This window comes from Sminthopsis crassicaudata, chromosome 1 (assembly GCF_048593235.1).
Source record: "Sminthopsis crassicaudata isolate SCR6 chromosome 1, ASM4859323v1, whole genome shotgun sequence".
In the NCBI taxonomy this organism is placed as follows: domain Eukaryota; kingdom Metazoa; phylum Chordata; class Mammalia; order Dasyuromorphia; family Dasyuridae; genus Sminthopsis; species Sminthopsis crassicaudata.
The window spans coordinates 335,487,906-335,510,443 of NC_133617.1; the positions used below are offsets into that span (position 1 = coordinate 335,487,906).

The window sequence follows — 22,538 nt, forward strand, 5'->3', positions numbered from 1 at the left end:
TAAGATGCTTTTAAGTTCTGAAATATACTAGGATCTATGCAAGTAACACTTAATGTGACAACAAAAACCAACATCTGTTTTAAAATATGAGCCTTTAAAAATGTGTGAATCAGGGTTAGGAATGAAAGAGGAGGAGGTTGAGTTACAATAAAACACCAATGAGTCCCAGAGATAGGAATATATCACTGATAATTACAAGTTTCTGAGTTATAGCACATTGCCCAAATTAATGCTTTCTTTGTTTATCATAATTTAATATGTTGTCAACAACCTAGTATTATTATACAACAAAATTCTAATAGAATTATGTAAATTAGCAGGTGCCCACTTTATTGGGTACCTATTTGGAACAACTAGCAATTATTTAGGCAGAGAAATGGTTGGATTTGTTAATTTTATGTGGAAGAGATTATTACAATCAATTATATTTATTTTCTTTGAGTGAATACTGTGGTAAAAAGGAAATAGAAGAGGAAGTTATCTCTTACATACCCACGTCCTGGGATCAAAACTCTCTGTTTGAAGCAGAGATACTAAATATATTTGCTGACTCATAAAACTTTGAAATACAAGTTCATTTTGATGAATTTTGAGTGGGCATGGGCAAATCTTTTTGTGTTTGAGGGTATGTGCATTAAATATATATAGACATATGCAAGCATGTACATAATATATAATACATATAGTAGCATAATATATATATATATATTTTTTATAATACCTTAAAATAGTATATATATACTATATTATATATGCTATGTAACAATATAGCATATATTAGATAATACATATTAACATAATACTACCCATTATATAATGTATTTCATAATAGTATATACATGATCACATATAATATAGAATAGTATATTACATACATATCAGTATAAGATAATATAGAATAGCTCTATGTTAAATACACATACATACATATGTGTATATGTGTAAAAACACAATATGCAAGTATAATTATTGGGTCAGACCTTTTTGATATATGAAATGTGCAATATTGATAAATGGAAAGCTTTCTGAGGAGAACAAATAGAATATTGAAAGGCTGGAGATCATGCCATATGAGAGTTGTTTGAAAGCATTTGGGATGTTAATCTTGAAGAAAAGACTACTTGGATATGGGGATGGGGTTAGTTAATACTTGTCTTTAAATAATGAAGGGATGTCCTATGGAAGAATGATTAGACTCATTGTACTTGGTCCTGGAAGGCAGAATTTAGGATCAACTCATGGAAGTAACAAGAAGGAAAATTAAGGTTGATGAAAGTGACAGAAAGTCCTGATAGAGCTTTCCAAAAATAGATTGGCTGCTATGGGAGGTAGTCAAGCTCCCCTCATTGGAAGTATTCAAGCAGAGGCTTGATGACCACTTGCTGGATGGATTCTTGTTAAAATATAAGGTAGACTAGATAGCCTCTGATGTCCTTTTCAGTTATAATATTCTTTGTCTGCCTGGCATATATTTGCAATCATATTATATTTTGTTTTAAGTGTGGTTCACAATAGGATATGAATCAATGCTTTGTTTGAAGCATACAAACTCTTCTTTTCACTAAAGCATGCCAGTTTGATTGACAGGTATCTAATGTAACATTCCCATCTACTAGTCTTGGTATCCTTTCCTGTCCTTACCCTACCATCTACCCAAATTTCTTGTTGAACCAAAAGAAAAGGATCCCTTTGTAGACTCTGTGAATGATAATTATTCTCTGTGGAACTAAGAGGAGGCCTTATTATATAGATCATAAAAGAAACTGAGATACACCATTTCTAATTAACTAGATGATGGGAACCAGTGAATTCTAACTTCCATCCTATATATAGTTTTTTAGACCAAAGTCTCTAGGTTGATTTTCACTGAATGAGATCCTCACATTTTCTTATATTTAACGCCTGGTTTTTGTTTGTTTATATGTTTTAAATAGATACATGGTGAAAAGAGAATAAAAGCAACTGAGGTCAATTTTTTGAAAATGAAAATTTTAATTTTACACTTCATTTTTACATAATGTTTTTCATTCTCATGATTTGTTTTTGCCTTGTCATATTTTTCTGCATACCATCTTTGGTACATTATCTTCCTTCAATATCAGTAAATTATAAAATACTATCAGCTATTATTTAGTTTTTCCATAAATAATATTAACAATATTTAACACAATATTTAACAATATTTACATAAAATTATTTTGAGTACTTCACTTTTATTTTTAAGAAAAATGAAGACTGATATTTAAAAAAACAAACTAAATCCATGTAAAAATACTTCTATGACTTGCTAATATCTAGAATATCTAGCCTCCTAAGGACACTATTATATTTAAATGAAAACTCTAGTATAACTACTTTCATAGAGCAAGTGTTAATATTTGTTGAATGAATTAACTCTAGTATAAAACAGCTGATTATATTGTCCAAATAGAAAATTACATTAAAACAAACAAATGAACACAAAGTAAGGCTGATCTTAGTAAAGAGCATAAAAAAATTAAAGGGATAATGACTGAACACCCAAGGATTGCCATAGCATGATATGTGTCTGCTGGCTTGTACACTGGAAAATCCAATTAAGAATTAAATGGCAAAAGGCCACAGTCTTTAGTCTGTGGTTTTTCATAATTTTAACCTAATCTCCTTCCTTCTTTTTAAATATCACAGATATTAAAATTTTCCTTTCATGTCAATCATGATCCAAGGTTGGAGCTTGCTCTCTTGTGATGATCTTCACTCTAATCTCATCTTTGCTTTTCTTCTGAGATGTCAGTTTAGAAAAATCACTGAAATGAAAGTAAAAAGAAAGGAATACAGAAAAGAAAAAAATGGTTAATTATTTTACAGACTAGATAAATAAATGTCATTCTCCACAGGAAAAAAAGCAGCAACAACAAGGTGAATCAGGAAATGGATGGCCTTTTCAAGTCATATGAATCAGTTCCCCAGAATTCATCATTTTCACCAAGTGTATAATATTTCCTCCTTAATTATATTGGTTATTGTCACTGTTCATTTTGGAGATACTTCAAATTTTAGTTTTTAAAGAGATAAAAATTAATGTTCTTAAGCATGAAGTATAAAAGGGGAAAGCAAAGATTTGGTTGGAGTCTGAGTACTCAAGTTAGAGTCTTGTTAATTATGTTATTCTGGATAAATCACTTAAATCATTTCTCCTTTCTTTCTTCATATTAAAAATGTGATGTTTATATGAGGTGACCTCTACGGCCTTCTACATCTCTAAAGGCACATCTATATTTTAAAATTAAATGTTATCCCTGAACTAGTGTTTTCAGAAAGAAAAACCTAATGCAGAAAAGAACTAACTCTTTAAAATTCCTTCTTTCCCTAATTTGCTTTTTTCAGAAGATGGATCTGTGTTAATACTCAGGTACACACACACACACACACACACACACACACACACACACATTAAATATATTTGAAAAATACAGTTAAATGTTGATGTCTTTTATCGGAAAGAGCCACTAATGCTTCACAGTTTACTCTATACTATTAAATACTGGTGCTTAGTTTGGCCATTACTTCTTCAGGACTCTGCTCAATGTATTCTTTAATTTAACAAATACATTCTTATAGCAAGTGACTTAAGCCCTGGGGAGAATGAAGCTCTACTATAGAGCTATGAACTTACAGGAAGTATGAAATTTCTGACTTTTGCATGTTGAGAAGAAAACTTTAGGGGGTAGTGATACTACCTTAGGGCTTTCTATTCAGTCTCCAATTGCCTTTGCAGCTGCTTGACCCATAACAGTTCCACACACACACACCTCCTGGGATATTGAATCAGACACACCATTAAAATATTCCAGGCTGATATCTGCACACTAGGCACAGATGTATAATACTACTTTTAGCTTTACATTGCAACAGGAGTGAATGCTTGTTCTTGTGTGGTTCTGGCACGTGAGCAAAGCTGAAGGGAAATATGGGAATAGATTCATTGACTATCCACTGGAGCACCAAACACGTAAACATAAGAAGTGTAATCTCTATTCATGTACTCTATCAGGCATGTATTTTTGATTACCCACTGAACTCAAGACACCCTTTAGCAGTGCATACTCTTAGTGATTGAAAGATGGGACACACTTGAGAGAGGCATTGCTTAGTAACTGAAATCTTCTTTCCAATCTTTTAATTGAATCTACAGTGACTATGTTGGTAATAGCCTACACTTAGTTTCATGGTTTGTAAAATGCTTTCACACAATATCACATTTGATCCTCGCAATCACCTTTGGAGTAGATAGTAAAATTTTATTTATCCATTTTACAAGGGAAATTAAGGTTTATGGAACTTAGATCTAAAGAATAATATAGTTTCTGAATGGAAGAACCAGTATTTGGACCTCTGATTTTAAAGTTAATGCTCTTTCCATTATTGCATTAAGGCACCAAGTTACTCTCAAGGAATCCCATTTAATAGGTATGACTATAATTTATTACTGTTGTTCAGTCATTTCAGTGGTGTCTAACTCTTAGTGACCGTTTTTGGGGTTTTCTTGGCAAAGATACTGAAATGGTTTGCCATTTCCTTCTTTAGTTCATTTTATAGATGAGAAAATTAATGTAAATAGGGTGAAAGTGATTTGCCTAGTGTCCCACAGGTAATATTTGTCTGAGGCCAGATTTAAGCTCAGGTCTTTCTGACACTTTTCCCACTTTGCCATTTAACTACCCCATGATTCTAATAATTATATAATTGTAATAAAAGTCTCAATGAGTGAAAAACTAGAACCAACCAGTATGATTGATCTCAATCCAATTCAATAAAAATTAAGTAACTGTTATGTGAAAGGCAATGTGTTAGGCTCTGAAGATACAAAGGAAAAATTAGTTTCTGTCCTCAAGAAGCTTACATTTTTTGGGAGGAAGTGTTCACAAAATCTAAATAGTTAAGTATAAACACTATAATTTGAGAAGGAGGGGAATGTAGTGGGGATCAGGAAAGTCTCTCACAGAAGGGGGCAAGTGAGATGATACTTGAAGGAACATAGGGATTCTAAGTGGGAGAACCGAGAATGACATACATTCTAGAAATGGGGGATAATCTGAGTAAAGGTTCTGAGGAAGGAGATTGTTGAGTTTGCCTAATTACAAGTAGGTCAGATAGGCTGGAAAAAAAAGCAATATTCTGAAAATTAAAAATTGCTGATCATTTTCACAAAGCTTTCCCACTATTTATTGTTTCTAGGAGAGAAAGAAAAATAATATCAGTAATAAAAATTCTGTTTTTCCATTGGGAATCTGTTGGCCTGTTGTAGATATAGATGTTGAGCTGTAATGGATCTTACTTTCCATCTAATACAATCTCTTCATTTTTCAGTTGAGAAAACTGAGGCTGTTACCCAGTTAATCCAGGGGGAAGTTAATTTCTATGAACACTTCTGGACTTTTTGACTTTAAACTGGCTGTAACCCAAATCTGGAATGTACTCTCTCCTCATCTTAACCTCTTAGAATTCTTAGTGTCCTTAAATTTTACCTACTCCACAAAGCCTTTCCTGATTCTCATAGCTGCTAATGACTTCTTTCTCCCCAGCCTTCATTATCTTCTATGTATTTTGTATGTACCTAAGAATATATTGTCTCCTGTAGGAGCTTCTTGAGAATGGAGACTTTTAATTTTGCTTTTTTTGGTGCCTAACATAGGGACTGGCACAAAGGAGGTACTCAATAAATGCAGGTGAACAAGGCCAGATAATTAGTGTTTCATAGGGGCTAAAACTGTAAACCTTGGATTTAAACTTGTTTTCAAAAGCCATTGCTACTAACCCAATTGTGATACAAAGCATTATGGCTCTAAAAGTTGTAGTTTTAAGTCTGGGCTTGGTCACATTGCTGACTGCTATATATGTTTTCATCAAAACTAGAAAGTATGGTTTTCCTCTATCATATGAACATGTTTATTACCCAATTTTCTTTCTTACCCAGATCGTCCTTTTCTAGCACACACACACACACACACACACACACACACACACACACACACACACACACACACACATTCCTTGCCTTAAGGAACAGCAGTAAAAGCTCTTATCAGAGCCATAATTAGGGTGGGGCAAGCAGTTTTTTTTTTTTTTTTTTCTTGCTGTACAGAATTAACCAAATTTGGTTCCTATTGAGCAAAAATAGATATTTGTTAGTTTTGTGGTCCTGGGCAAGTCACTTAACCTAACCTCACTTTGGCCTCACTTTCTCATCTGTAAAATGAGCTAGAAAAGGAAATAGCAAACCACTCCAATATCTTTTCCATAAAAATCTCAAATGGAATCATGAAGAATTGAATATGACTGAAAGAATTCAAACACAATAATAGATAGTTAAAACAGGAATTTAGCAAATGGGCTTTTCTCCTTTTCCAGCCCCACCAGACTTTTATATAAACAATTTATAGAGATTCCCAATCATAAGACCATCACTTTGGAACTGGGAACTTGGAGATCATTCTTATTTTCTCCATTTTTTAAAATGAGAAAACTTAGACCTCAATGTCACAGAGAGCCAGAGTTTAAACTGAGAATGGAGGCTATGTTCCAAAACCAGCAAGCTTCCCCTTTGGTGTGCTATCTCTCAAGCCTTGGGGTATATAGAATGGCAACATTTGCAAAATTCTGCCAACTCCCTGTCACCACTAAACTACCTTCAAGCTTTGTTGATATCTCATCTTTATGTGACTGTCCATATCCAAATGGAACAGGTTCCAAGAAAAAAACTCAAGAGTTGCATAAATAAATATGTATATAAATGAAGTATATATTTATATATGCACGCACACACACACACACACACACACACACACATATATATTTATGGTATAGCATGATGTAGATTTTTTTGAAGTTGCCCAAACACCTGTGGACTTTCATTAAAAGTAAGAAGAAACTGACATAAAAGTTGAAATAGTTCAAGAAGGCTATTAAAATGACAACATTGCTTTATAAAGATACATTTTATCCTGGAAGTTTGAATGAGGTTATGTGTGACAAGTTTAAATGTAGATAAATGTGGTATTTACTTAAAAAAGAAAAAGCCCTTATGTCACAATATTTGTTTAGAAAGAATGAAGGAACTTTTCGCTACAAAGATGTATCAATTTATAAAGTAAAAAGAAACAAAAAACCCTCCTTTACCCACATGCCCACACACACTCACCACAGAAAAGGGATGTGATATAATTTCAAGTTTTTTTTTGTTTTGTTTTGTTTTATTTTTTTCCTATACAGTTTTAACCTGAGTTTATCTGTTGTTTATGATAGTCCAAAAAATACCCCCCCCCAGTCAAGGAAATCTTCAAAGGTAAGGGTATTAAACGGTTTTAAAAGTATGATTATTGATTTCTATCCTTTGGAGTTGAGACTATCTACTTGAGTTACCTCTGTTTATTCTTGTCAAATATTCATTTAACATGTTTATGTTCTTGATTTAAGTGATTACATTACTGTAAGAACTAGGAATACAATAATACTGATATGTACAAGTTCAGGGGTTTACACTTCGAAAAGTAGAGCCCTAACTCCAACACCTTCCCAAGTTACCACCTCTTAATGCGTCTTTAACTTCCATCTCATAGAATGCATGAGGTTCGAAAGTAGGCAGAAAGAATCAAGAAAATGAAAATAGGACGGTACCAGGAGCACCCTCATGTTCTAACTACTGCCTAACATGCCCTGATCCCTTACCAGTTCCCCGTTCCCCGCCGTCCCTTGCACAGTAACTGTTACTGTACCTGGAGTGGATGTCTGCAGATTTCGCTGCCTGTAGGGGCCAGAGTGCCACGTCTTAGTGTCTGGCCCTCACTTTCCTGGGACCTTTATAGGGAACTCCCCTAAAAATAGCCTAAGAGAGACACGTCGATAGAGAGGGGGAGGGAGGAAAAGGGAAAAGAAGGCGGGGTAGGGAAATGGGAAAGAAACAATTTTTATGTGGCAGAGGAGGTGAAAAAAAAAAAAAAACTCAGTCTAACTCTATATGGGGGGAGGACAAGAAGCGAAGGAGACTTGAGATGAGTCTGCCTCTGGGCCAACAAGGGGAATGGTCGTGGTCGGGGGCGGGGTCGGCTTGGCCAGGGCTGAGAGAGGACAGTGATTTGGGGAGCCTCCCCCTGCAGGGTCTCTCCTGGTGATGGGGCGTTCAGAGCTGGTCCAAGTTCTCAGGTTTCACTCATTCAGAGAGGAGGAGGGACGATAGGGAGTAGGAAAAGGGGGAGGTAAAGAGGGAGAGGAGGAGAAGGAGGTGGAGGAGGAGAAAAAGAGGAGGAGGAAGAGGAGGCGGCGGCTGCGATGCCGAGTCGCCCCTGCGCAGCTCCAGAGGCAGGGGGTGGAGGCAGCAGCGGCCGGCGGCTGCAGCTGCTGCGGGGGAAGGGGGCGGAGAGGTTTGGGTAGCTAGCTCGCAGCTGGACTCAGTGGAGAGAGCTTGGAGTTCCAGAGAGTCCTGGAGAGGGAGTCTGAGAGTGCGAGCACGAGGGGGACCCCTCTCCCCGGCTCACGCTCCCGGGCTCCGCTTTCCTTCGCGCGCGCGTTCACTTTCCTCACTGGTACCGAGCTGGTTGCAGCTGCTGCTGCGGCTGCCGCCGGCGCCGGGGCTGACCGGCCCGCGGGGAAGCCGCGCTGGGCACTGGCTGCAACGGCTGCAGCTTCAGCTTGGAGAGAAAGGGAGAAGGACGCTCGCTCCGGGCTTGCTATTGCTGCTCGTGCTGCTGCGGCGTCGCTTTCCCTCCCGCTTCTCTCGGGGACTGTGCTGTCTCCTCCGGGCCGTCCGGCGATTTGGAGATCCCCGGTTCTTTTCTACCTGCTGCTTGCCTACGGAACTGGATTTATCACCCAACTTTCCCATCTCACCCCGGCCAAGCCGGCAACTTGGTGCGAGCTTCATCCCCACCATAGACTCAGCTACTGATTTCAAGACGCTGCCCCCCGCGCCCCCAGCCCCCCATTGGGGGGGTTCGCGTTTTGGAGGGGCGGGTGGGGGGAGGGAAGGGGACTTAAACGGGGGTTCTTCTGTTTGACTTCCTTTTGTGGAGAGCCGAGAGGACTTGCGGAACGTCTCCAAGTGCTCGATGACCTGGGCAAGAAGTCGGTACAGCACCTGGTGAGAGCCCCTTCTTTCTTCCTCCTCTCCTTGTCCTTATTGCTGTTGCCCTGTTCTCGCAGCTCTACTGCCCAGCTCGAAGGGGGGGGGAGAGGAGAGGATCTCTTGTACTTACGGGGGGGAGTTGATGGGCTTCTGGCATGTGACTAGCATCAGGTTGTTGAGGATAGTCTGAGGAAGGGGACTGGAGCTTGATTCTTGTTGAACGGGTCATCATTGGAGCTTCTAGAGGTGCTGAGATTTTTTTTTTTTCCCCTTGGCAGCGGTGGACAACAGTTCCGCTACTCAACTGGTTATAACTTAGTTTACCATCTTAGACTTTAATGTGCCTGTGCCATGTAGTCAGAGGGGAAAGTGAAGTGTGTCTGTCTGTCCGACTGTGTGTGTGTGTGTGTGTGTGTGTGTGTGTGTGTGTGTGTGTGTGTGTGTCTATGGCAATGAATGCAGTGGCAGTGGGAAAGAAGAGACTTGCTAAGAGAGGCATTTGCAGGGGCAGTGCGAATGCGAATTATCACTGACTTTTGAAAGCCTTCCTTAAAAGGTGCTAGGGTTAAAGGAAACAAGCAGAAGGGACAGATAAAGGTTTTAAATCTTCCGAGTTTCATGATTCCTTAGCCTCTTCTGGAAATAACTTTTCTTAGACTGTTTGAAGGAGACTTGCTGGAGAATATGAAAAACATGTTTAGTTGGAGATCCAAGGGTTGTATAAATTCTACTAAGAAAATGGACAAGGAGGCTGAATTATACTGAATGAAGTATTAAGAGTTAAGAGTTCACACTGCGATGAAATGATGATGATGATGATATATTTCTTATTAAACATAGTAAATGGATCCCTTGTACATGGGATAGGCTAAGGGTTTTTCTTCTTGGGATTCTTCTCTGGGACTGGTTTTGCAGTGTCCAGAGAATTTTCATTTACTGTATTTTACATCTCCTCTCCCCAACACTATCTGCTAATCCAATTTCAAAAGGAATTGTAAAATCTGTCTTTCTAGCAGGATTGGAAAACAATTTAGTTAGAAGGGGAAAACAGTCTCTGAATGAGATTTTTAACTCTTTTCCCTTCCAGAGACTCCTTCTCTAGGTAGTTTTGTGTACTGGAATCCCAAGGTTCTAATGGGATTTGGCGGGAAGCGTTATCCGATCCTTTCCAACACTGCAAACCATTTGTTTTACCTGGATGCTGCTGATAGAGTAGAGAATTAAACTTTTCATTGAGTGCTAGGTCTCAGGATTTCCGGCAGGGGGTGCTGAGAGCGAGCTCTCTGCCTTTAGAGAGCCTGCTGTAGGAGCATTTGGTAGAGACATCAATAAGCAACCATATTGAGGGTCACTGTCGGAAAGGGACAGAGGGCAAATGCTGCAACTGTTTCATGTTAAGGAAAGACTTCCTTGTTAATCGGAGAGAGCCGTCAGAGCCTTCATATAGAAGAAAAAAGGGATGGTGTCTTGAAAAATGCTTTTTAAGATTTTTTTTTTTTTTTATCTTGATGCATAAAGTCATAGACTTCTTGTGTGGGCATAGATTGTAAATGTTGTTTTTCCTTAGAAATAAGTTGAAATTCTATCAGTAAAATGTTATAGTTAAGGTTTCAAGATGAACACTCACGAGAGAGTTGAAAATTAATCACCTAGTTCTTCTTGTGTATATTTAACGTTTAGGTGTTTACAGATGACATTTAGAAGTTGGAAAGAGTTACATTACTGGTCATAGTTGGTCACAGCAGTCCTGTTACTGATTATTTTTAGTTGATTAATATTAATGTATTGATGGAATTATTAAAGAACAGGTTTGAAACATTTTTGATGGGAAAATGTAGCTTTGCATTTAGCATATTGCTTGGTTATCCTTAAAGAAGTCATTTTGAGTGACTATATGTAATTACAATGAAGAGAAGCTATTACAGCAAGTTGGTAACAGAGTTTTAGTTTGTGGACAAATGGGGTGCTGTTTTGGTCAGATGATTCTCATTGACAGAAACATTTAAGTAATTACTTTATTAAAATACAGCTGGGATATTTGTTGAAATGCACTGCTGCAAAAGGTTCAACACATACTCTTTAAAATCTACTTCAGTTATGTCCAAATATATTCTTTTCTCCATATTTTGCTAATTTTTCCAAGTGTATGCAAAACTGCTCAAAGTTTCTAAAGATTTTTGAGGAATTTTTTTGTCCATTAAAACAAAATTTAAAGTCAGCTATCTTAACTACATTTGCTCAACCTAGTCTTTAAAAATTTTTTGATTGAATAGTAGCTCATCCCAAATAATTTTGTCATTAGACTCTACAAGTGTGTATGTTTGCATAGTGAATATATATATACACACATTTTAATTGTCTTAAGAAAACAAATGGAAAATGTGATCATAATCTTTTTATGACTTTTACTAAAGGGGACCCTCTCACTTAGTTGTTTTAATAGTGAACAGCTGCAAGACCCCTGCTGAGAGAAAAGCTTTTACACTCTTGGGTGGTAAAGCTTGTCTTTGTCAAAGGCGATTTTGAAATGTTGAGAAGTACATTAGGATAAAATCTTGTAGTTCAGCTGCATTTTCCATTTCAGACTGTTTCTTCATATTGGCAAATAATAACCATAACCTCTAGAGTCAAGTACCATAAGGTTTGAAGCCTCTTTCCAGTAGATGTTTCTTAAGAGATGGGCAGGAGGCATAATGTCAAAGATGTGATGGAGAATACATTGTCACAGAATAACTTGCAGACTATTACTAGAGTGTCAGAAAACTGTCTTTTGACTGACCACATTTATACATGAAACAGCTTATTATCTTGGATGATCTTTTCCCCTCTTCTTGTTTGTCTTATCAGATCATTAGAATTAAGCTTTGTCTATTATTGGACATACTCTAAAATATAGAAAACATAATTCTGGGACCCAAAAGTTAAAAGACATAAAAGGATCATAATATGAAACAGTAACCACAGTTAAATGATCAAAAAACCTGCCATAAGCAATTGCATTGGATCACCAGTTTAAAAAGTGTGAGTAATATAATGCATTATTAAATGAATTAGATTGGAATATCTCAAAATCAAGATTGTAGTACTTTATAAATGATAATTTGCATATAGCTGCACTAAATTCTACTTGATTCTAAAAGTCTTGATTCTAAAATTACATTTTCATCTTTTTATATTGGAAATAAAAGTTGTCATAGTTACTTATATACATTGGTAGAAGGCTTTTATAATTATAACACAGATGTGTCAAGGAAGTTCTTATTTTTAGTGCTAAATAACTATAGAATATAAATTAAGTATCTTTTCAACTCTTGAGTTAGACAAAAATTTCTAATTTGGGAACTGAAATTGTTTCTGCCTATAAAGAAAATTATGAAATAATACATTTTATAAACTTAGCTAAATTTTATTTGCCACATTTAACAAATATTTTCCAGTAGCTTGTCACATACTTAGAAGTTTTATTGAATCATTTGCTAATTTTGAAATTATTTTATCTGTTAAACTACAGAAATGACCTGCATTAAAAGAAGGCAGCAAATTGATAGTTCATATTGCTTTCAGAATTGATGTAATCATGAAGCTCAAATAAGCTAGGAGAGAAAGATCTCAAAGGAAAAAGTTGTTGTTGTTTTTTAAATCAATAAAATAAAAATTTATTAACAGTCAGCTATTTTGCCAGGGACTGTGCTACATACTAGGAGAGCAAATAAAGACAGAAATAATTATTTTGCCCTCAAAGAGCTTATATTCTATTGGGAAAATGTAATAGATAGTTACACACAAGAAATGTACAGAACTATTGAAGAAGATGCTTTGGCAAATTTCACTTGTTAATTTTTGTGTTATATAGTTGTCAAGTACTGGTTAATTCTAGACACTACTCAATATCTGACTAAAGGGGGAAATCTAAAGTGAATTAGAATACCAGTAGAAGAATTTGAAATCTTTAAGATTTCCACAATATATTTTTTGGCATGGAAACTAAGAAAATTTTCAAATTCTGAGGTGAAGGGAAAGATTTAAAAAAAAAACATTGTTTTTAATGCAATACAATTTTACTGAAAATTAAACATTGCTATTTAAAGGCTATTAGGCTACATAATTTTCAACTTAAACTTTTTAATAAATTAGGAAGCTCAGAAATTTCAAATACAAAACTATATCTCAAATATAGCATTTGAAATGATATGGCATCAAAACAGTACAAACTGGAAAGTCATGAAAACTTTAAAAAACAGAAACAAAAGCAAAAAGTAAGCTATGTTCAACATAAAACTGGGTAAGTCCTCAATATTGAAGCAGCCTGATGGTTTTGGTTGTGTAGAAAGCAATATACTAGGCTTGGGATCTAACCTGAGTTGAGATCCTAACTCAGATACTTAATAGTTTATGTTAACATGGACTATTCACTTAATTTCTCCCAGCCTCAGTTTCCTCATCTATACAATGGTCATAATAATAGTAATATCTCAAGATTATTTGACATAATACATAAAGTGCTTTTAAAACACTATCATCATGATGATGATAATGCATTTATTTAACGCTAAATGCCATACACTTTGTTATATTTTGGGAATAAAAAGAGAGGCAAGAGCATGGTCTTTGTTCCTCAAGGAATTTACATTCTAATTAGAAGGAGAATATGTATATAACTCTGAAGAGACCAAATATTTAGAGTGTTAATAGGTCATGTACCTTCCAGAGAAAACTGAGTAAAACTTGAACTTAATTTTGGCAGAAGCCTTGGGAGGGAGGAGTTAGAAATGAGGAGAAAGAACATTCCAAGTTTGGAGAAGACAGCCAATCAAAAGACAAAAGATGAGAGAGATGGAATGTTGTGTTTGAGGAGCAGCAAGCATATAGGACAATGTAGTTGGATTGTAGAATATAATATAAAAAGGAAGGGGAGTACAGTGTAAGAAGGATGAAAAAAGTAAGGGGACAAATTATGAAATATTTTAAAAGTCAATTGGAGCATTTTATATTTGATCCTGGAAGTAATAGAAATAACAGGAATTTATTGAAGAGATCAATAATGTGGTCAGATCTATATTCTAGGAAAATCACTTTGGTAGTTGAGTGGTAGATAGACTGGAATAGGGGAGATACTTAATGCAGGGGAAGCAACTAGAAGGCTATTGCATTTATTCAAGTATGGAGTGATGTGGGTGTGCATGAAGATGATGACAGACAGTGTCAGAAAAGAGAAGAGGGATAGAGGAGAATAGAAAGTAGACATGATGAAATTTTACAACAGATTAAGTATATTATATGTGTATATATACAAGGAGTCAAGGTTAATGATAACTGTAGTACTTTTGACAGAAAAAGGAAAAGTTGGCAAGCAAGAAAGGTTTGGGGTGAAAAATAATGAATTCTAAACAGATAATAAGGAGCAAAGATAAGGACATTATTATGATTCATGTTGTAGAATTTATTATTGATTGTTCACTGTAGCACTTTAGATGGCCAAAAGAATAATTTTTTAAAAATATTTTTATATTTCATATAAATATTTTTATATTTTTAAATATAAAGTTTTTAAATATTTCATATATGTTTGCTCATAGTTGGCATGCATATTGATTGGCTTAGCATAAGAAACAATATAAATATAAGCCATATTAATATAAATATTTTATAATGTGTATAAAATATAAATAACAAACCATATGTTTATATTAGTATATGATGAAAAGTATACTGATTTCTACTAAACTATAGAAATCATAGAAATAAATGGACCATTTTCTAATATAATAAATAGTACTCATCCAAATGCAAGGGCAAAAATTAAATATAGTGAAGAAAAGTTGGAGACCTTTCCAGTAAGATCAGGGTTAAAGTAAGGATATATATTATTATTGCCACTATTTAACAGTATTAAAATGCTGACTCTAACAATAAGACAGAAAAAAGAAGATAAGCAACTAAGCAAAGGTAAAGAAAAAACAAAATTATCTTTTTTTTTTTGATGATGTATCTGTAGATAGATTGTAGAGACTGTAGAGAGTTAATTAAATAAAAAATAATGGTTTCAGTAAAGTTGTAGAATATAAGACAAATCCACATTAATCATTAGCATTCCTTTGTAATCAGCAAAACTCAGCAAGAAGAGAGAGAATTCCTTTGTAATCAGCAAAATCAAGCAGCAAGAGGAAGAAAAAGAAATTCCATTCAAAATACCTTTAGAAGTCATAAAGTACTTGGGAGTATATCTTTCAAGATTCGTCCAGCGACGAATATGAGTCTAACTATATAACTCTCTGAAGAAATAACAATAGATCCAAATAATTGGTGAAACATTGATCATGGATAGTTCAAGCCAATATAATATAAATGGAAGAAAAACTACCTAAGTTATTTAGTTAATGCTATGTCAACCCCCCCCCCCAATATATTATAACAAGAAAAAAACACTTCAAGTGGAAGAACAAAAGATCGAGATTTTCAAATGTAGAAATTTTTTTTAAAATGTAGAAAGGCAGGGTATTGGGAATAGGTTTCAAAATGTATCACAAAACAGAATTTTATTCAAAGATTTGGTGTTTTTTTTTTTTTAACGAGTGAAATCTGTAGAATAGATTAAATATACAACATATATAAGCAAACTGAGCAGTATAAAACTAACAAACTAACACCAGTCATAAATTGTGTTTAAACTAACATTTTCAAATAAGCTCCAATGGATATATAACATAAATATAAAAAGTCTCATTATCAACAAATTAGAGAAACAAGGAAGAAATTATTTTTGCATTTTTTCAAAGGGAAAGAACTTGTGACTAAAACTAGTGTCACTATGAAATAAAACAGCTGAGTTTGATTATATAAAATCAAAAAGTTTTTTTTTCATAAATAAATCAATGTAGCAAAAATTAGAAGGGAAACATAGTACCAAATGTTTCTCTGATAATTGTCTCATTTCCAAAATATGTAAGGAAACATTTCAAATGTATATGAATAAGAGCCATTCCCCAATAGTTAAATGGTTAAAGAATGAACAGATAGTTTTTAAAGGATGAAATTTAAACTAACAACTCTATGAAAAAATGGCCCACATCATTAGAGAAATGCAAATTAAATAAACGTTTACCTAAGAAAGTTGAGAAATAGAAGAAAATGACAAATGTTGGAAAGACTGTAGCAAAACAAATATAGCAGTGCATTGTTGGTAGATCTATGATTAGTCTAGTCATTGTGGAACACAATTTTTTACTATGGCTAGAAAATTGCCACACTGTATGTATACATATGGATCCAGTCATACTACTACTTGATCTATATCCCAACCAAATCAAATGGGATAAAAAGATCTGTATGTATGAAACTATTTATAGCAGCTCTTTTTTTCTGATAGCCCACATTGTAAACAAAAGGAAGGAGTGTCCTTTTATTGAGAATGGCAAAAGAAATTGTGGTAAATTAATGAAATTATTATCACATAAAATTGACAAAATTGACTATTTCAAGTGAAATTTGGAAGACCTTGATGAACTGATCCAGAGTGAAATGAATAGAACTAGAACAATGTTATGATGATGATATCTTATAGGAAAAATAACTTTGAAAAATTTCAGAACTGTGAATCATGATAAATCACCTTTCTAAAAGAATGAATATGAAACAGAAAAGTAATGAATATAAAATATGGAAAGAGAAAGATTTTCACACGTGAATAATGAGAGGGAGAAAGAGTGAGAGAAACAGGGAAAAAGAGAAAGAATGTGATTTTGGGGGGAAGCTAGATTCTTCTATTATATATTATGCACCTCCTGAAGCAAGCTCATCAGTTTCCATTATACAGATCCTTTCTGTATGCTCTGAGGAGAGTCCTCTGTTATATCAGCAAGGAGAAAATATCTGGTACAATGCCATGGAGGTTGGAAATAAAATATAGAGTTAAGAAAACTTGTTTCAGCTCATAAGCTGAAATGTAGAATACATGAAAGAAAGTAATAGAAGAAAGTGATATAAACTATTTAGAAAAGTACTAGAGAAATAATACTAGGTTTATTTGGATGTCAAATGAATTAAATTCCTAAAATACAGCATGAATGATACTAATTCAACCTATATATACTTTAAAAGATGTAAATTAGTTTTTAGTCTTCAAAGGTCAACTTCACCAAATGTTTGCCAAAATTTTGCATGGTAGCCAGGTTGAATAAAAAGAGAGAGAAAGGGTTGGCAAATATGAATGGAAGAGAGAAAATATCTTAAAGAGTTCTTGGTTAAAAAAAAAGTTCATTTGTGTCTGATTCTGTGACTTCATTTGGCTTTTTTTTTGGCAAAGGTATTGGAGTAGTTTGTCATTTCTTCTTCCATCTCATTTTTCAGAAGAGGTAACTGAGGTAAAAAAAAAAGGGTTAAGTAACTTGCCCAGAGTCACACAGCTAGTAAGAGACTGCATTTGAATTCAGATCTTCCTCACCCATGTCCCAGAGCTCTTAAAATACTTGCCTCAAAATGATGTTTTGTTAAATCAGAAAATTATATGTATAAGATTTCAGTTCCTATTGCCCAGATGTACATTAAGTTTTTGTTTTGAATGCTGAAAACATATATAAGTCTTCTATATCATATAATTATATATTCTTAACAAGCTATTTATAAGTAATTAATATTTACAATTTGATCACTATAAAGTCTGATCACTTTTTCCAGTATAAAATTGGAGGGTTTATTTGTCTTTCTAATTTTGCTTTGTCTTGTGTTATTTGACACAGTTGTTTCCCTGCTGATATATGTTTTTAAACCTAATGATGGAAAGAATTAGAACAGAGACTGAGAAGTCATGTTAAAACCAAGCAAGATGGGAAATATATATTAAAGAGTCTTAGAACCAAGCTCTTAAGCTCATAACAAGCTTCAACAGTTTTTCTAACAGGATCGTGATTCAGATCTGTTGTAAAAAATTTAACGATTATAAAGCCAAGAACATTGTTTATAACTCCTCATGACATAAAGCAAAATAATTGTTCAAGAGACTAAAGTTAATATGTCCAGCAGATATTTTAATTAAGCTGATGTTCATATTGGTGTCAAATGTAAGTATAAGCCAATATAATGGATTGCTTATGAGATATCTATGATTTAAATCACTATACATTTCTAGATGTTTACCTGCCTGTGCACACAATGAATATTATAATTACCAAAAAGTCTTTGCGTCACTAAATGTTTTGAAATTCTTCATAAATCTTAGAAATTATTTTGACCATAGATTAACTTGATTTATTTGTACATTATGGGAATTTCTAAACTTACAAACTCTTGCCATACATACATATGACTGTTCAGTCAGCACAATGTTGGGATAAAAATGTCCCTTAAGTTTTCTACAACAATAACAAAGGGATGAAACTTTGGATTCTATTTTTAGGATAACCATAAAAATCATTGCATAAATTACAGTTAGGTTCCCAAGAATTATAGAATTATCTATAGCTCATTAAATAGCTCTAGTTGTATTGAACCTAGTAGGATTATTGTCAACTATGGCAAGAACTCATGAATAAATATACATTTCAAGTTCTTATTAATCAACTTAAAGTGAATTTTTATGGAATAATCCATACTGTAAATTGGGGATTTAATATATTCAATTTCTAGGAGAGGGACAAATATTAAAATAGATTTTAATAAATACTTGTAAGATTAATGAATAACTTAAAAATGAAAGCTAAAATAGTGATATTGGATTAGAGATTTTAGAGTTTGTTTGGAACTCTAGCTTGTTTATTCAAAAATTATATCGAAAATTGACTTTAATTTATAAGAAATCAAGCCATTCTCCAATTGATAAATGGTCAAAGGATATGAACAAACAATTTTCAGATGATGAAATTAAAACTATTTCCACTCATATGGAAGTGTTCCAAATCACTATTGATCAGAGAAATGCAAATTAAGACAACTCTGAGATATCATTACACACCTGTCAGATTGGCTAAGATGACAGGAACAAATAACGATGAATGTTGGAGGGGCTGTGGGAAAACCGGGACACTGATGCATTGTTGGTGGAGTTGTGAAAGAATCCAACCATTCTGGAGAGCAATCTGAAATTATGCCCAAAAAGTTATCAAAATGTGCATATCCTTTGACCCAGTGGTACTACTACTGGGCTTATATCTCAAGGAAATACTAAAAAAGAGAAAGGGACCTGTATGTGCCAAAATGTTTGTGCCTTTTCATAGTAGCTAGAAACTGGAAAATGAATGGATGTCCATCAATTGGAGAATGGTTGGGTAAATTATGGTATATGAATGTTATGGAATATTATTGTTCTGTAAGAAATGACCAACAGGAGGAATACAGAGAGGCTTGGAGAGACTTACATCAACTGAGCTGAGTGAAACAAGAAGAACTAGGGGATCATTATACACTTCAACAATGATACTGTATGAGGATGTATTCTGACGGAAGTGGATATCTTCAACATAGAGAACAGCTAATCCAATTCCAATTGATCAATGATTGACAGAATCAGCTATATCCAGAAAAGGAACACTGGGAAATGAGTGTAAACTGTGAGCATTGATTTTTTTGTTTTGTTTTGTTTTGTTTCTCTTCCCAGATTATTTTTACCTTCCGAATACAATCCTTCCTTTGCAACAACAACAACAACAAAATTTGGTTCTGCACATATATATTGTACCTAGGATATACTATAAGATATTTAATATGTATGGGAATGCCTGCCATCTAGGGGAGGGGGTGGAAGGAAGGAGGGGAAAAACTCAGAACAGAAGGGAGTACAAGGGATAATGTAAAAAAATTACCTATGCATATGTACTGTCAAAGAAAATGTTATAAAAATTTATAAAAAAAAAATTATATCGAAACAAAGCACGCAATATCCTATCCAAGAAAATGGCAACCTCTTCCAATGCAACTCTCCCTCCAAATAACTTGAATCACCTAAAATGAAAGGGAATTAATACAAGGTAGTATATATAACATATACTCAATGGCTCTAGTGTACTTTGCATTTTTACTTTTTGCAATAATTTCAAATTATTAGAGGGCAAGCTTATTTTCTTTCTGAGATGAGGCTAATAAACATTGTTAATCAATTGGATTTATAGCCTAAAGAAGCTAATGTTTTTCTACACTTTCTAGAATTAGTGTAAATTAAGCCTTCAGTGGCATAAAGACAGATCCTATTATGTTTCTTGGACATTATACACTGCCTTTTAGTTATTTCTATAAAATCCAGTGCCAAGACCAATAGATACCAACGTGATCTATATATTTATATTAGTTAAGCCTCTGCCTTCCCATAAAGTGTGTCAGCTCCTGATCTGGAGTTAATGCAAAAGCTTTGTTTTACAGGGTACAAAACAACTAAGTTAGTTAAATAAATGCAAACGACCAGTTGGCCCTTTAATATTTTGTAGATGGACAAGTACCATCTCTTTAGCTGGATTTCTTTAATTTTTGATAAATCTTTTAAATCTTATATGCATAGCCTAAAAAAGAAGTTGTTAAAAGACTGAAAATAGTCATTACAGGAATTTTGGCTTAGATTTTCCCCTAAATAATTTCACTTCTGAATTTATTTCATTCCCCCCACTGCTAAACTGTTAGAATTACTTATCCTCACTCATTTTACTTCCTCAGCACTCATTGATATTGAATCTTTACCACTTTACTGGTGATCTCTTAACTTCAATGTCCAATTATATTTTCAGTCTGAACTATCTTTAGTTCTTTATACCATCGACTGTTTTATCCTAATCTCTGGCATTCTGTTGTCCTACTTTTCTCAGTGACCTTTCCTGCATCATGTTCATCTCCTATTCCCCTCTTCTTCCCCTAGCATGAGCGTTTCCTAAGCCTTTCACCTGGCCCCTCTTCTTCTTCTGTGTCTCTGCTATAAATATTTTAAAACACATTGGGTTTTTTTTTCTTGTCAGGTTGGGAAATAGATCTAGTTGTGGTATTTCTGGGTCAAAAGCTATAGGCAGATTAATAACACTTTGGGCTGAATTCCAGATTGCTTTCCAAAATGGTTGGATCAATTCACAATTCTACTAAGGACTCTTCTATATTTCCAGCTGTCTATTGAATACTGTTTCCTGAACATTCTATTGGCATTTTAAACTTATATACTCCACTTTAAATCCTGTGTTCTCCTATACTCTCCCAATTTTATGAAGGGTTCATAATCCTTCTAAATCACTGTTATTTGTGACCTTATAGTCTTTGATTCTTTCCTCTCCCTTATCTCTAATTGATTTCCTTCTTTTTTTCCTTCCCCCCAACATTGTCAGCTTTACTTTGATGACATCTTAAATATGTTCTCTTTTCCCCTTTAGTCACACAACCATCACCATAGTTCAGGCCCTTGTCACCTCTCACATGGGCTATTCTAAGAGCTTCATAACTGATCTTTCTTCTTCCTCTCTCTAATCCACCTTCCACACAGCTGACAAAATAATCTTCCTAAAAAACATATCTGTCACTTCTCTACTCTAAAACCTTCAATAGGTCACAGCTGCTTCCAGGATAAAACATAAACTATGCCTGATATTTACTTAAAGCTCTTTACAACCTAGTTCCAATTTATCTTCCTAGTTGTGTCACCCGTCTTCATGTAATATAGTTTTCAGCCAAATTAAATTACCATTTATTCTCCTGAAAATAGCATTCTATTTCCTACCTTCTTGCCTTGTAGAGATTATCCCCATTTCCTTCTCCTTTCCACTTCTCAAATATTTATGCATCTTTAAGGCTCAGCTTCTGTCATCTATTCTCAAAATTATTCCCTATTTGTTAGTATTTTATCTTTTTTTCACATTGTTTGGTATTCATTTTATTTGTTTCTAGGCTATATTCCCATTAGTAAGTATATCAATTAATACAGGGACTGTTTTGATTTGTGTTTGTAACTCTAGAGCCTAGCACAAAACTTTGTCCATAATAAGATCTTTGAAGAATATTGATATTTTGTTGATACCGATATTTTATATTACTTAAACTTTCCAATATATTTCTGAGAGAGGGAAAGAGAGAAAAAGGGGCAGAAGCAGACAGACAGACACAGAGAGAGATAGAGGGGAAGGGAGGAGGGAGGAGAAGGAGGAGAAGAAAGGATAAGAGGAGGGAGAATGTGTATCAGTATTTACATTCTCCCCCTCCTCAGCAGTCATTTAATCAGATTTTAGCACCCCTCCCCCATCCTGATATCAGTAATTTCTGTATTTAAATTGCAAGTTTAAAATAGTCCTTTGGTAGAGAGATAACATATGAATTACTTGACACTAGATTACATCCTTCCTGTTTCAGTGTTGTCTTGTTGGCAGAAATGACTGTCTTCTGCTTTCCTCTGTTATTTGTTGCTGCTTCCATCTGTTTAATGGTATTAAAATCAACTACTCTGTCTGCTCTGCCAAGGGGACTTCCTACATTCTCCCTTGGGCAC

The 22,538-nt window shown here is 34.5% G+C and overlaps 1 protein-coding gene, 1 long non-coding RNA gene and 1 other non-coding gene across 4 annotated transcripts in view; 1 reads left to right on the forward strand and 2 right to left on the reverse strand.

Annotated features, from left to right (window-relative positions):
• Positions 1-1,972: 1,972 nt before the first annotated feature.
• On the reverse strand, positions 1,973-8,342 carry LOC141549531 (uncharacterized). Its single transcript, XR_012484376.1, has 2 exons — positions 7,755-8,342; positions 1,973-2,786 (listed from the first exon to the last, which is right to left on the reverse strand). It is a non-coding gene; the product is annotated as an uncharacterized LOC141549531 (long non-coding RNA).
• On the reverse strand, positions 2,898-2,966 carry LOC141552403 (small nucleolar RNA SNORD123). The gene has a single exon (XR_012485192.1). It is a non-coding gene; the product is annotated as a small nucleolar RNA SNORD123 (small nucleolar RNA).
• The window catches only part of SEMA5A (semaphorin 5A), a 623,550-nt gene continuing 609,350 nt past the window's right edge, over positions 8,339-22,538 (forward strand). The window contains exon 1 of one of the 2 annotated variants that reach the window (XM_074279132.1): positions 8,339-9,115. The gene's annotated coding sequence lies outside the window, so the exon portion shown is untranslated. The remainder of the gene's footprint in view (positions 9,116-22,538) is intronic. The other variant, XM_074279134.1, reaches the window with a different exon arrangement.